Here is a 14,125-nt window from a genome sequence, read left to right on the forward strand (position 1 = left end):
TATATGCTCTAAGCTCTACAGAGGTGAGGACTGTGTCTCTCTTATTCAGCATAAAACCCAAACTTCTGTCCTTGCAAATAGTAGGCACTTAATAAATAATGGCTAATTGAACAAAGGAACAAATGCCTCTGAGTAGCTATGACCCTGTATTAAATAAAGAACTGAAGCTTAGAGAGGCAAAGTGCCTTGTTTCCAAGTCACACAGCTAGCAAAAGGCAGGAACCAGGGCTCAAATAAAGCCCAGTTCTTTTGACTCTGAGTGCAGAGGTATGTCCTTAAATTTTCCATGCATCCCAAGGGTGAGACAGGCAAGGAAATGATTAACTACCCCACAGTTAGAAGGGAATGTTGTTGGATGAATTCCATATGTTTGAGGAATGCCAGTCCCCACGCTAAGAGGACTCTGATCAAACCAAGCTCCCCGCTGGAGCAGAAACATGCTGCATGGGAACCCTATTGCTTGGGATCAGAGATCGCGGTTAGCACAAGCCCCGCATGAACTTGTACCATCCAGCCTCAAATCCCTACAAGGCTTCCAAATCAAACAAAAAGCCACCTAACAAACACAGGAGCACTGAAAAGATCTGTCCTCGGTCCTGGGCCCGGCCGTGTGTTCCTTAGTGAGGGATCAGGGCTGTTAGCTCTGAGCTCTGTACTCTCCTGTTTCAGATGCTCCCTTCCCTTTACAAGGTCCTTCCTGCCACTCACTGTACAGAGGTGACATTCTCAGAATGCCCTTAATTACTCTGCCCTGGGGGTGAAGGAGGGGCCCCTGACTCTAGCTGAGGAGGCCTTGTTTGCCTTCCTAGCGGTCACCAGGGTACACAGGACAAATGCTATGTTCCTCTACAGCCTCCAGGCTGCACACGCACTACAGTGGGCTCTTGTGGGCTGAGCAGAGCCTCCCTCAGCAACTGTGGCTGCCTCTCTACCTTCCAGGAGGGCCCCAGGCTGTTCTCTCTGTGGAGAAGCTCTGGCCCTTAGCCCCCGCAGCTGGCTAATGTTACACCTGGGTTACTGGAGTCTGGCTTCCCAGGGCCAGATCCTCACTTTGTTCTCTTGATTGTAGTTCTAAATTTGTTTTCATTAAGACACTCTGCCTGTCATTCCATCGGTTCTGCTTTTTTGGGTCTTTAATCTCAGTTGTGAAATGTACCAGTCTTGGAGGCTCCTTCAGCTGGAGTGGGGCTGCTTGCTGTCTCCAGGGCTGAAACCCAGAGGGTGATGGTATCTAGGGCCCAGCCTGGCCTCTGCTGGCCGGCAATGGTCCAGATTGTCTAGTACGGTGTTTCTAATGGAAAGCTCCTTCACATCTTGTGTCGCTGAGACCCTGTAGTGTGGGGAGACAGGGAGGGTGAAGGTCATCACCGTCTGAACCTTATAGAGGAAGACATTCCCTGTTAGAGAGAAAGGGGTGCACAGCAGCCAAGACATCGGCTGTGCAGTCAGGAAGCCAGGGTTCGACTCCCAGCTCTGTACGCCCCAACCTTGTGCCAGGGGCAATTCACTTAACCTCTTTATTCCTCTATATCATCTTTAAAGCAGAGATAATCGACCTACCCAATAGGGTTGTTGAGAGGACTGAGTGAGTTAGAAGGAGCTTAGAACAGGCTTAGCACTTGGCTGTTTATATGACTACTAAGTATTATCAAGCATTTAATATGTCACTCTGGCCCAGATGTAGTTCTGGATTTCTCCAGCCCATTCACACTATTGCATTAAGATGAATGTTCCTGTTCAGCATTATTTATTTATTCAGTGGTCACTGAACAAATATTTACTAGAAACCTACTATAGGCCCCATCTGTGCTGGGACTGAAGGTGACGAGGGTTTGGTTCTTGTCCTAGAAAGACAGAGCAGGCACCAGTTTTGAGCAGGTATGTTCCAGTTTGAATCTCAGCCCTGCAGAGCCATCCCAGGTCTCACTTTCCTTATCTGTAAGATGGACAGTTGTTTATATTCCTGCCATCCTGCCCCTCCTGCAGACCTCCTGCAGATCTGGGGGCCTGAAGAGGGAAAATGTGATGGAGCCTTCCCAGACAAAGCCCTGGTCTTCCTCCAGCTCTGGCCAGCAGGGAGGAGAGGAGAACAATTACCTCGGGTCACTGTGCAGGCCTGTGCTCTCTGGGAAACCTGAACCACCTTCAAAGGGAGGGTTTTAATTGGCTTAGGCTCTGTGCCTGCTCCAAGGGAGCATCACAAAAGGGGATTAGCCCCCGAGAGGGCCAGGCCCCACAACAGGCTAGATAGCTGGAAACTGGCCCATTTTGCCTCGACCTTCCCAAGCTGTGCCCGCTTCGGCCTCCTAGACTCCTTCTCTTCCCATTCCACGAGCGCAAGGAAAGGGTGTTTAAGTCAGAGCCTGGTGCTAAACAGGAAATAGGAAGGGCCCAGAGAATGATTTTTAGCAAAATCCAAAAGAAAAAGTCTGGGCTTGTAATTTGGTCTATGACAAGCAATTGGATCTACCTCACCAGAGGGAAGGGCCCAGGCCTTACCTGGACCTGGCACTTCATGATGTGCACAGCACTGCCAATCACACTGCCCCAGCTAACCCAAAGAAGCAGGTTTCATATCCTCATCGCAGTCGTTCAGTGAGCGAATAGCAAGTAGCATCCTTGCTACTCAACGTTTGGCCCACAGACTAGTAGCATTCCAATGACCACAGTCAGAGTGTGGGGTCTGGCTCAAGAGAGCTGACTTTGAGACCTGGCCTTGTGATGTGAGGTGAACGACACTAATACACCAATAACAAGTACACACAGTGGCTCTCATTTGCTGGGCTCCCACTAGGTGATATTTGTGTGCTGTTGTGTTGCCACTTTATAGAAACAGAATCAGAGAGGGCAAGGGTTTGCTCTACATCACAGCACTTCTTAAGGGAGCTGGGATTCAAAGCTCCACACGGAGAGCCTCCATTTTTCTAGCTATATCATGGAGGTGATAAAGATCAGCTACATTTAGATGGAAATGTCACTGGGGCAGGCAGATGTGGCTTTGAAGCTGTGAAGTACTATACAAATATTTGTTTTTCTTGTTGAGGAAATTAAGCCTCTGCCAGGAGAAGTGACTTGTCCAAGGTCACCCAGTTGGCAAGGAGCAGAGCTCGGACTCTATCGCAGTGTTCTGATGCCCAATGTCCCTTCCACAAGGCTGCAGCTGCTGTCTGCAAGAGGATTTCCCTGGTGCAGGACAAGGGCTATGAATCTGCAGGAGCAATCAGGCTGACGTTATTTAAATACTTGGCTATTTGAAAAATATAACAAGCAGTTGAGAATAAATGCCAAACCTCTAATTGGTTAGAAACACTACCTGGGGGCACAGATATTTGTCAGTGTGACTGATGCTTCTTGCTTAAATGCAACATGCAGACACCCGTGCAGAAGAAAGGCAGGTGGTGAGCTGGCTACGGCAGCAAGTGAAGAGGGCTGCACTGTTTAGAAGGCATGGCTTGCATCTGGCAACTCACTCGTTCTGCATTGCATCCCTCTGAAGGGAGAGTTGTTACACTACCATTACTGATGAGAAGCCAAGGTACAGAGACACTCAGGACTTAGCCAAAGTTGCACAGTCTGTAAGTGCCTGGGCTGGGATTTGAACCCCAAACTGTTATACTCTAAAATCTCAACTCCAACCCCTGTGTGCCTCTGCCTCCCATACTACTTTTGGCGCTTAAGAGGGAAGAGGTAATATGTTTGGGGTTTTGGGAACTCAAGCCCTGTCCTTGGGACTTGCTGGCTCACCACTCCATCTCTGCCCATCATCCTTTCCTAAGTTCCTTGTTCAACCGATGTCCCTGTGTTGAGCATGAGGCTGCCAATATGGGTCTTTTATTGTCCTATCTTGTGTGACTTCACTGCCTAGTGGGAGAAACTGAGCCAGAAACAGATAATCCCCATCCCAGATCCTGCTGAAGGGCTGCCTCCCTCACCCATTCTGGGGTTGCGGGGGGTATCAGGCTGGCTGATACTTGTGAGAGTCTGGGGGTGCAGTGGGAAATGTCAGACATTGGCAGTCAGGAGAAAGGGGAAGGAGTAGGTTGTTAGGTTTCAGAGCTCTTACTCCCAGGCCTGCCTAGGCACTTAATTATTTTTTATGTGATTCACATATTGGGATTCCATTTCGAGTTTCATTTAAGCAATCAGATCTTTGTCTAAAAACAAGTTAGAAAAACCACTGCCTTAAGACATATTCTCTATTTGGACTGGCCTGAATGAGTGATTTATATAATATCGGCTTGTCAGCCTGGGATAACTTGATTCATTCATTCTTCCTGTTTTCTCATTTAAGAAGTCTGTCATAAATAGCTAATTTATTCCTTTTACATATATCTATTGATTATCTGTTATGAGCCAGACACCATTCTAGGTGTTGGAGATATAAAAAAAAATAAATCTCTCATCCTGCCTGCATTCCTCTACCCTATGGAAGAAGCTTCTTTGCAGTCTTCAGCATAATTTTTTAAAAAAGCAAATCAGACCACAATCCTGTCCCTGCTCAAAACCTTCAGTGGTTCCCTACTGCCTAAAGCCTTGCTACTCAAGGTGTGACCTACAGACTAGTAGCATCAGCATTACTATGCTTGCTAAAAATACAGAATCACAGGCTCTCCCCAAGACCTACTCAATCAGAATCTGCAATTAGATCCCCAGGTGACTCCTATGACACTGAGGTCTGAAAAACACAGACCTTCACATCCTGACACCTGATGTAACCTCTCCTATCTCATCTCCACCCTCTTTTTTCAAATATACTTAGTGCCACTCTGGCCTGCACCCCTGTCATCTCCTGCATCCAAACCTTTGTACGCATGCTGCCCTCCCCTAGAATACCCTTCCCCTCATGGCTGCCAGCTGTAATTCCTTCCTTCCTTGCAAGTCACGCTTAAATCCTCCAGGAGCTTCCTTAGATGCCCTCCCACCTGCACCCTGACTTCATTGCCTCATCATCCCTCACTTCCCCAACCCAGTGCTTCTGGATTCTGTTGGAGAGCTCAGTGCTCTGGAATTTGTGTTAGGTGGATGTTGGTCTTATTCAAAATTTGGTGAGCCCCGGAGGCAAGGGGCAGGCCTTTTTTTCTTTACATCCCTCCTTTCCAACTCCATCTCTGCTGCCAGGCACTGGGGATGCAGATGGGATTTAGAGCCTGCCTTGGGGAGCGCCCAGTCTGGTGGGGCAGACTGACTTTCAAAGTAATGAGTGTACATACATGTTCTTGACACAGGTTTGTGGCAATGCATGAGATGTTTACTGAGCTGAACCATTTTCAAGGCTGAGGGAGCCAAGTGAATGATCACTGACTCCCCTCCTCATGTACCTTTCTAGTAGACCTTCCATTCTCCCCTGAGGGAGAGCCCCTGACTCTGAGGCCAAGTTCTCGGGAGACTGAGTCATTCCCATGGACCCAGCTCTGCTCCCCACCACATCCTGGCCATCAGGGACCTTCTAAGTGTGGCCTCTATCTTCTCACATGGCTAGCAGAGTATGCACAATTGTTAGGAAATGAAATGCTCACAGCCAGCCAGGCCTGGAAAGGGCTCACGCTGCTTATTCTAACTAAAGAGTAGGCGGCCAGTCCTCATCATTCCTATCCCATGCTCTATGAGTCAAGTTAATAAATTAATAAAGTAATGCATTAATTAATAGACCCATCAAACATTTAGTGAACACCTATTTTGTGCCAGGCCATGGAGGCAGACGTTTGGAATACAAAGATAAATGGCTTCTGGTTGCTGCTCCCAGCTGAGACTTTTCTCCTGGCTCATAGGAGGAGGCTCTAGAATCTGGAGAGCTGGCTGCTAGCCCTGGACCCCATGTTTCCTGAGGTAAGTTACTCTAATTCTCAGAGCCTCGTTTTCCTTGTCTGCCGTATGAGGATTGTAACCGCTGAGCTGTCTCACAAACTTGAGAGGCTCAAACAGAATTACATATCAAGAGTACTTGGTAAGTTGCACAGTGCTATACTAATTGTGCAATGGTTACTGAGACAGGTGGTGTTAGTGACTTAACCCAAGAACCATTCTCTACCCCCTTTTCCAGGCTAACACAAGCCAAATTTTGCTTGAGAAAGCAACACACTCAGCCCTGGGGCAATGAATTGGCTAAGGCAATCAAGACAAGTCTGCTTCCTCTTTGCCAGATACTCAACTTCCCAGTCTCCCTTGCAGCTATTGGTAATCATGTGACCCACTTCTGGCCAGTAAGATGAAAAAGGAAGTTCACTGGACTGGCAGAGGGAGTTTAGGAGGAATTTTGCTGATGCCACCTGTTCTTCTTGCCATAAAGGTGAGCTCTGCTGGCCATCTTGGGATCCGAAAGTGACAGGCATGAGGACTACAAGTCACCTTTAAGGAAGGTGGAGTAGAGCAACTTTCCCTTTCTACTTCCCCCATTCCTGGGGCCCCACTCAAGGCACCATCCTCTCCTGGGTGGAGGCTACAGCCTCTGATCATCTGCTGCATGATGATTCACTGTGATGGAAAAGTGGGAGGAGATGCTGATCCTGAAAACAGTATTTATGGTCCAGTGTGGGAAGTCCTTGGGGAAAAGAAAGCACTAGACACAGTGGGAACAAAGGGTGGGGGGGAGGCCCAATCCACAGTGGGGATGGCTTAGAGGTCAGAGATGCTGGGGGAAGAGTTGGAATACATCCCCTTGTCTCTGTCTCATAGGTGCAAGTCTCATCCATATAACAGGACAACTGTCCCAAAGCCAGTGCTTACAGTCTTCTCCTCCTGGAGCCTCCATTGCTCTCAACTCAATAAACACTAAATAAGACTTGCCCAAGGCTATATACCTTGAGCCAATGCCAAGCCAAGTCTTCACATCCCATCTTTATGGTTTAGGCTTATGCTGTCCAATATGGCAGCCACCAGCCAGGCACAGGTAGCTGAATTTAAATTTCTAATTAAAATTAAAGTTAAAAGTTGAGTATCTTAGTCATACTAGGTACATTTCAAAAGTACAATAGCCACATGTGGCTAGTGGCTACTGCATCAGAGACTGTAGACATAGTCCATCTCCTTCATGGCAGAAGGTTCCACTGGACAGAGCTGGTCCAGAAGCTTGAGATAATCAGAAAATAACTCACAGATCCCTGCCCAGAGAGCACAGGCCTGCACAGCAAGCATGGGTTTTGGGGCCGGACGGCCTGAGTATTTGGATGGAGTAAGGAAAAAGGACGGGAGAGAACACTTCGTGAGTGCCTGTGATGTGCCAATCACTGTCCTGTGTGCTTTATATCCGCTAGCCCATTTATCCCTCACAGCAGCTCTGTGCAAGTGTCGTTTTTAAATTCCATGTGACAGATGAAGACATGGAGCTCAGGGTGTGAAAAGAGTTATCCAAGACCCCATGCCCAGGAAACAGTAGGGCTGGGATATGGATCAAGATCTGACTCCGAACCCATATTTGTCTACCATGCCTCTTTTCCAGGATGTCAGGTTTGGAGGTATTTCCTCCCCTCACTCCCTTGTGAAAGAAAGGGGTGAATCAGTGAGGAGTGTCAAATTCCAGCAGGCATGGGGGGGTGGGGGATATTGTCCACACAGGCCCACAGGGAGGTAGTCCTCCCTTTAGCTCTGACTGTCTCCCCTGCCTGGGAGACTAGGTCATAGGGCAAAATCATTCTTTCCTGGGCCTCCTCTCCCAGGCTGGGCTGTTGCTATTAGAGGCCTCTGTAAATCAGGCCCCAGTCGCCCCTGGAGACTCCAGACCAGTGGGGGAGGAGCTCCTACTGCAAGAAGATCAAGGTGCTAGGGCTCTCCCAGGGAGTTTGCAGAAGATTCAAAGGCTGGGACCTGATTTATGAGGCTGCCTGTGGCTCCAGGCTGTCCCAGATCAGTGCCTACACCACCCTTAAACTCTGCATTAGTCCAGAGATGTGTCAAAGGATCTGAGGCCAGACCCAGGACAGGGGCAGATCTGTCCCTTCTCCCCTGCAAGGAGGCTTGGAGTCAGCCATGCCTGGCAGGAAATGTGTCCATGTCCAAGATCTTGCATCAGCCTGGGCATTTTTGGCTCTGCCTGATAGGGCTGGGGAGACGGGGATGGAGGAGCAGGAGCAGGCCCCTCTTGGAAATGGGGTCCAGGCTGCAGTCAGGAAGCTCTGCCCACAGAAACAGCCCTAGAGCCAGCCTCCACTCCTCACGGCAATCCTTGCAAGGAGGGAGGACTCTCTCTTTTTCATATGAGGAAATGGAAGCTCTGAGAGGACAGGTGCCACGCCCGGGCGGTAAGCAGCAGGGCAGGATTTGAACCCAGTTCTGACACTGAAATCTCTGCTTCTTGCCCTCTGCCTCCTTGCACAGTACCCCACACTTAGTGAGTCTTTCTCCACCAACTCCAAAGACAAAACTTACAACCCATATCATTAACAGCAAGTATATATTCCTTTGTACTCTTCCAAGCTCTTCCATTGCCCTAATGAGTGATGAGAGCACACTGCGTTATCTGCCCTGGGAAGTTTATAAAATGGGATGCACTCCCTTACCAGGGCTGATATCTGGGCTGGCAACCTGCCAGGACAGCCAGGGACCCAGTGACCTCCAGAGGCCCTTCCAGTTTGAGCCCCCTCTGGTGACTAACCTGGTCCTCCCACCGGGAAGGAAGCAAACTCCCCATCGCTCACCGAAGCCCTAACGTTCTCAGTTCTTAGCCACTGTAGTACTAGTTTCCATTTAAAGACACATGCCCAAGAGGTGCTGGGTCACTCAGCCATCACTATTTCCTTCAGTAATCTGGCAAAGTAAATATTTTAAATGTGGTTTACAGAAGCTTATAGGAGTTAATGCCTCACAGATAATAAGTAGCATAGTTAGGGGTCAGCCTGGCTTCATTTGCTTCCCACACCCTGTGCTCCCATGGCAGCACCTAGCCTCTAACAGCAGGCCAGGCCGGGAGAACCCAGGGAGGGTCTCTCATGTGCCATCCGATTGCCATCTCTTTGTTCCTCTGCCCAGATGGTGTCTCACTTCCAGGCAACAATGCACACAGAAGTGACGAGTGTGGATACTAGAGTCAGAGCCTGGGTCTGGATTCCAGCGCTGCTTCTTAACAGCTGTGTAACTTTCCACAAGTGATGTAACCTCTCTGGGTCTCTGTTTCCTGTTCTGCAAAATGGGGATACTATCTACTTGCCCCAGGGCCCTGATGTGCTGAGGATCATTCCCAGGAAGCACCTGGTACCACACTGGGTCCTGGGAAGTCACTGACAAATGTTCACTGTCACAGTGGCCCTGCTTCCCCTGGCGCTCGGCACCAGGCTGGCATCGAGTCCACAGTCAATGAAGAAACAAGGAGACTCTGCGAGGAGGTACATTAGGATGATGTACTGACAAAACCTTGGGAAAACTGCTGGTGCCTTTCCAGATGGAGCTCCTCAGGATGGCCTGCCAATCCAATCAACTCAGGTTCCCAGAAAGTCTCTCCCACCCACCCCACCTCCACTCTGTAAGCCCCACCCAAACCAGGACAGCAGCAATTCTCCCCTTCCCCTGGTGTGCCTTCCTCCGTGGTCTGTTTCTTTAGGACAGGAAAGCAGCTGTCTGGAAGGCACCCAGGGAAGCCATTCCTTGGGACATGTCCCCTGACCCACCCCGGCAAGGCTGGGATGACAGAAGGACAAACCCAGCCAAACATATGGACCCGTGGCCCAGGATAGGCAACAGCTGGGCCACTGCCTGACTTTTCTTCTGTTCCTTGGAATAATCTGGCAATGAGAAGACATAGTCTCAGCAACTTATAGACATTTTCCCAGGAAATCCTAACCTCTAAGGGAACAATTTGCTCCATTCCCACACATTTCAGTCTACTTATTTGGAAGACCAATCTTTGCGTGGGCACACGCGTGCGTGCACACACACACACACGCACTTCATGTGGTCTTGTGTATAATTACACAAACCTGATAACAGCAACCACTAATGTATGTGCTAAGTAATAAAAATAGCTACTATATTCATCATCATCTCATATAGTCCTCACAACAAGCATTGAGATAGGGGCTTTATCCCCATTTCACAGATGAGGACACAGAGGTGGACTGCCTTTCAGAGAGCAAGCTGCTAGTCATGCATGGTAAGGCTCACATCGGAGCCCAGGTCTAAGAACTCTGGTACCAGGAATCCACTCCCTTTCCTGGATTTGCCTCCTCCACCTGTTCTGAAGGAGTTCACCCTGTTGGAGAGGTTTTCTTTCCTTGGTTATGTTTTCTATATTTGGGTAAAGTTGACAAAGTGGGGTTCTTTTTCAATGCCAGAGTCTGTCTCCCTGGAGGCTCAGGAAGGAACCAGAAGTTGCACTTTCCAACATGGATTGCCTGCTAATTTTCCAAGGCAGCTCAGCCCCTGCCAGTGTCCCCTCCCTCCTCTGGGCTGAGGGCCCAGGAACCCAGTCTCAAAGTTCAGCTTGCTTCCTCCAGCACACACATTTGGAAATTGAAATTTCCCACATTTTCACCACACAAAAGCCAGGTTGTATTCTTGTTCTCTTCAAAATATGCCAAAGGAATTTTTCCTACCCCTTGAACTTTCTCCAAAAATAAGTAGAAAAAGTGAAGACCATTTTGCCCTGTAAGCAGAGAATAGAAAAATCAACATGCAGAGTGGCATTTCCAGGACGTTACGAAACAGCGAACATGCGAATCCATCTCAACACCATTTGGCAACCTTGGGGATACAGTAGATGATATTTCCCACCCACAAACTCCTCACTGAGTTTATATTAACATTTTGCTTTTTAAAAAAATAAAAAATGATAAAACAGAATCTGAAAAAGGTAAGAAGCCTTAATAAATTAACACCACCTGGATTAAAATTCGGAGTCAGCACACTGACCACCAGCAAATAAAACATGGAACTACACAGATAACTTAGTAACACAAAAACGATAGTGGCCCAAGATAAATTAAACTTGCAGCATAAAGGTTGAAGCCAAGGAGAGGACGGGAAGTGTTTATCCCATAACTGATGAAGACTGCAAAGAACTAAGTACAATCGTAAAAGTACATGGATTATTCTTAACTCACCGAATCATCCATTCCCAGGATTGTCTGCGATCCTGGCCTGGGCTTCCCAGGCCCCTGTATCTGCTGCCTTCAAAACCCTGCATGCAGGTCTCTTGTGTCTCCCCCGCCCCATCTCCCAGCTCAGTGAGAATCATCTTTCACAGTCCGATCACATCACTCCCAGCTCTGCTTATCTCTCCTCACTTCCCTTCTCAAAGCCAAACAGCTAGCTCTGCCCCCAGGGCCCTTCTTCCCACCCCTGGCTCCTGGCAGCCTGCTCCCCAACCCCTGCTCATCACTTCCCAGGAATTTGCTTTAAGCAAGGGACCTGCCTGTGCACTGGCCTCCACTCGGCATGAGTCTGAGAGAGTCCAAATAGGAAGCAGGAGCCTTAGATACCATCTACTCCCAACCTCTCTCCTGAGGAGGACTCACCCTAAAGGTAAGCTGGCTGAATCCATCAGAATTTGCTCCCACCTCTCCAGTAACTGGGAGCTCATGCACACCCGTAAGGAAGAGACACAGACAGAGGACGAGGTTTACAGACTAAAAGTCTACATCCAAACCCATCTCTCCCAGCTACCAGCTGTGCCATGCTGGGCAAGTGATGGGACTTCTCTGGGGCTCAGACCTTCCATCTGGAAAATGAGGCTAACAAGTCCTACCTCACAGCCATCAACAACATCAGGAACATCATCATCATCATCTCTGGACAATTTCAGCGTGAAAGGAACGTGGCCTGAATTGGAATCCCAGCTCCAGAACTTGGGGAAATGAGTGAACTTCTCTAACCTTCACTTTCCCCATCTATAAAGTAGGGATAGAAAGGTCTCCCTCAAAGGGTGACTGTCTAGATTGAATGAGATGACACATGTAAAACTGGCTTTGCAAACTGTTTAATTGGAATAAATATAAGCATTTTTTTTTCTGCTGAGCTGAAACCTGACTTCCAGTAACTCACCTGGGAGCTTTGGTACACAGAGATGTTCCTGCCACAACGACCTCTGAGCCTTCCCTCCTCCTGTTGGAGGAGCCCCACTCCTCAGTCATTCCTGGGGGTCTCTGGTTTGCCTTGGGCACCACCTGGATTCCCCTCCTGCCAGGGGTGCACCTGAGGGAGTGCTGCTGGGATCTCCTTGTGTGGGGATCTAGCCCCAGTGCCTTTGCTCCAGACCCTCTCTCCTTTGCAGGCCCCCCCTGCAGTTTTCTCTAGAACATCCCATCCCATTGCTCATGTCCTTTTCCCTGTCGTCCCCAAGGTGTAAATTTAAGGTCCATGGGGAGAGGTTAGAGTCATGGTGTCCTCTTTGCCTCTGTGGTCCTGAAGTAGTCATTTCCTCTCCCAAAGGCACTTGCTCCCCTGGGTCTAAAACAAAGAGGTGGATGGTATCATCATCAGGTCTACTGATTGCAATGATCATCAAAACTATTTCATGCAGATTTTCCCCAAATGAATTTGACCTTGAATACTCCCCCACTTTCCCCTTTAATTTTCCAGCAGAGCTTCCCAGGGATTGTTTAGGAAGGACTGGGACTATAGCTCTTCAGTGCTGACACCCTGTACATCTGCATGCTCTTTAAGGCAAGATTCCCGGAGACCTTTTTGTAATCCTCACAACAAGGAATATAAAAATTGGCCATGATTGCTTCTAGATTGACAGAGAGCACAGCAAGCTCTGCTGTCACCACGTGGCTCTTGTTAATCTGTACCCATCTATCTGCCTAGCAAACACTTGTAATGCAGCCTTCATGGGTGCCCACGGGGGGTTAAATAACTGTGGAGCTTTTTGTTTCTCATGCATTTGTGCAGCCATTTGCTGCCCCAAGTACGGGGAGATGCTGTTCATAGCAGTTTAGCAGCAGAAAAGGGCTGTCTGGTTGAACACTTTCACACCAGGGCCGTTTTTAGCAACTTTAGCAGTTTTGCCTGGTACTCTCAGGTGGAGGAGGGGAGACAACCACGTATATCCCTCCTCTGAGCACGTTTCCTTGTCTGTAAAATGGGTATAAGGATATGCAAATCATAGGGTTTCTGTAAACATCAAATGCTATAACAAATACACGGAGAACAGCATATAGCACACAGTAAGCAGTTATTTCACACTTTGCTCAACTTACAAAGCTCATCCCCCTTAAGTCCCCGCCCCCTCCTACACATCACTGACATCTAGTGGCAGGCCTGGGTAACTACAGGTGTGAGTACCCAAAGCTCCAGCCTCTTCCGTGCCCAGTGGACCTGTTTCAGGGATTGTGGTTTGTCTTCTAAGTAGTGTCAGCCAAGACCTGCCTCCGATTTTCCAGGCATTTCCATATTTATCATCTAATTTCATCCCCATCTCAACCTTTAATGGTGAACAGCTTACAATGACAAAGGGAGGATCATAGCTAGTTGTGGGGCAGGACTGAGGTCTGCCCTCGATGGTAGATTCCCTGAGGTCAGGGAATTTGTCTGTCTCATTTCCCACTATATCATCCCCTGTACCTATGGCGCTGCTTGGCACACAGTAAGTTCTCAGTAAATATCTGTAGGAGCAATGACAATTTTAGGAAACCCCAGTCTGTGCCAGTCCCCCTCCAGTTTAGAAGTCCATATGGTGAAGGGACTTCCTCCAAGTGACAAGTGGCAAAACCTGCTCCAGGAATAAATTTATAAGGAAGCCCCTCCCCGTCTCCTCCCAATGTGTTTTCAAGTGGACAAAAGGTATTTAGGAGGGGTGTTCTTAACCTTCCACTCCCCTTATCTGGAAAGGAGTCTGCCTGTGTCCTGAGTCCAGACCCCAGAAAAGTTCACACCAGACTGAGGTAGGGCAAGAAGTAAAAGTGGAAGCTGCAGAGGCATGTGGGCTGGGGCTGGGGAGAGTGCTTCTCTGGGGGAGGGTTGCAAAGCATCCAGGATTTTAAAGGAAAGCAAGAGAATAACTGTAGGAGGGCAGCTACCTGGGAAGAGGGGATGGGATTAGGGGCCATCCCTGGGGTTTCAAAGGTGGCATCATTTTCTGTTTCTTAAGCCAACTGGTGGGGCCATGAGAGTTTCTCATTATTGTTTACACTGCACACATTTGTTATAAACACTCTTCGTAGTATATAAAAATTTTTCATAATAAATATTTTAAAAGAGA

The 14,125-nt window shown here is 48.5% G+C and overlaps 1 protein-coding gene and 1 long non-coding RNA gene across 3 annotated transcripts in view; one reads left to right on the plus strand and one right to left on the minus strand.

The window, feature by feature from the left end:
• TENM4 (teneurin transmembrane protein 4) overlaps nucleotides 1-14,125 on the minus strand; it is a 792,376-nt gene that overhangs the window by 437,937 nt on the left and 340,314 nt on the right. The window lies entirely within an intron of this gene.
• LOC144334521 (uncharacterized) lies at nucleotides 6,209-11,942 on the plus strand. Its single transcript, XR_013404489.1, has 2 exons — nucleotides 6,209-6,286; nucleotides 8,962-11,942. It is a non-coding gene; the product is annotated as an uncharacterized LOC144334521 (long non-coding RNA).

This window comes from Macaca mulatta, chromosome 14 (assembly GCF_049350105.2).
Source record: "Macaca mulatta isolate MMU2019108-1 chromosome 14, T2T-MMU8v2.0, whole genome shotgun sequence".
NCBI lineage: Eukaryota > Metazoa > Chordata > Mammalia > Primates > Cercopithecidae > Macaca > Macaca mulatta.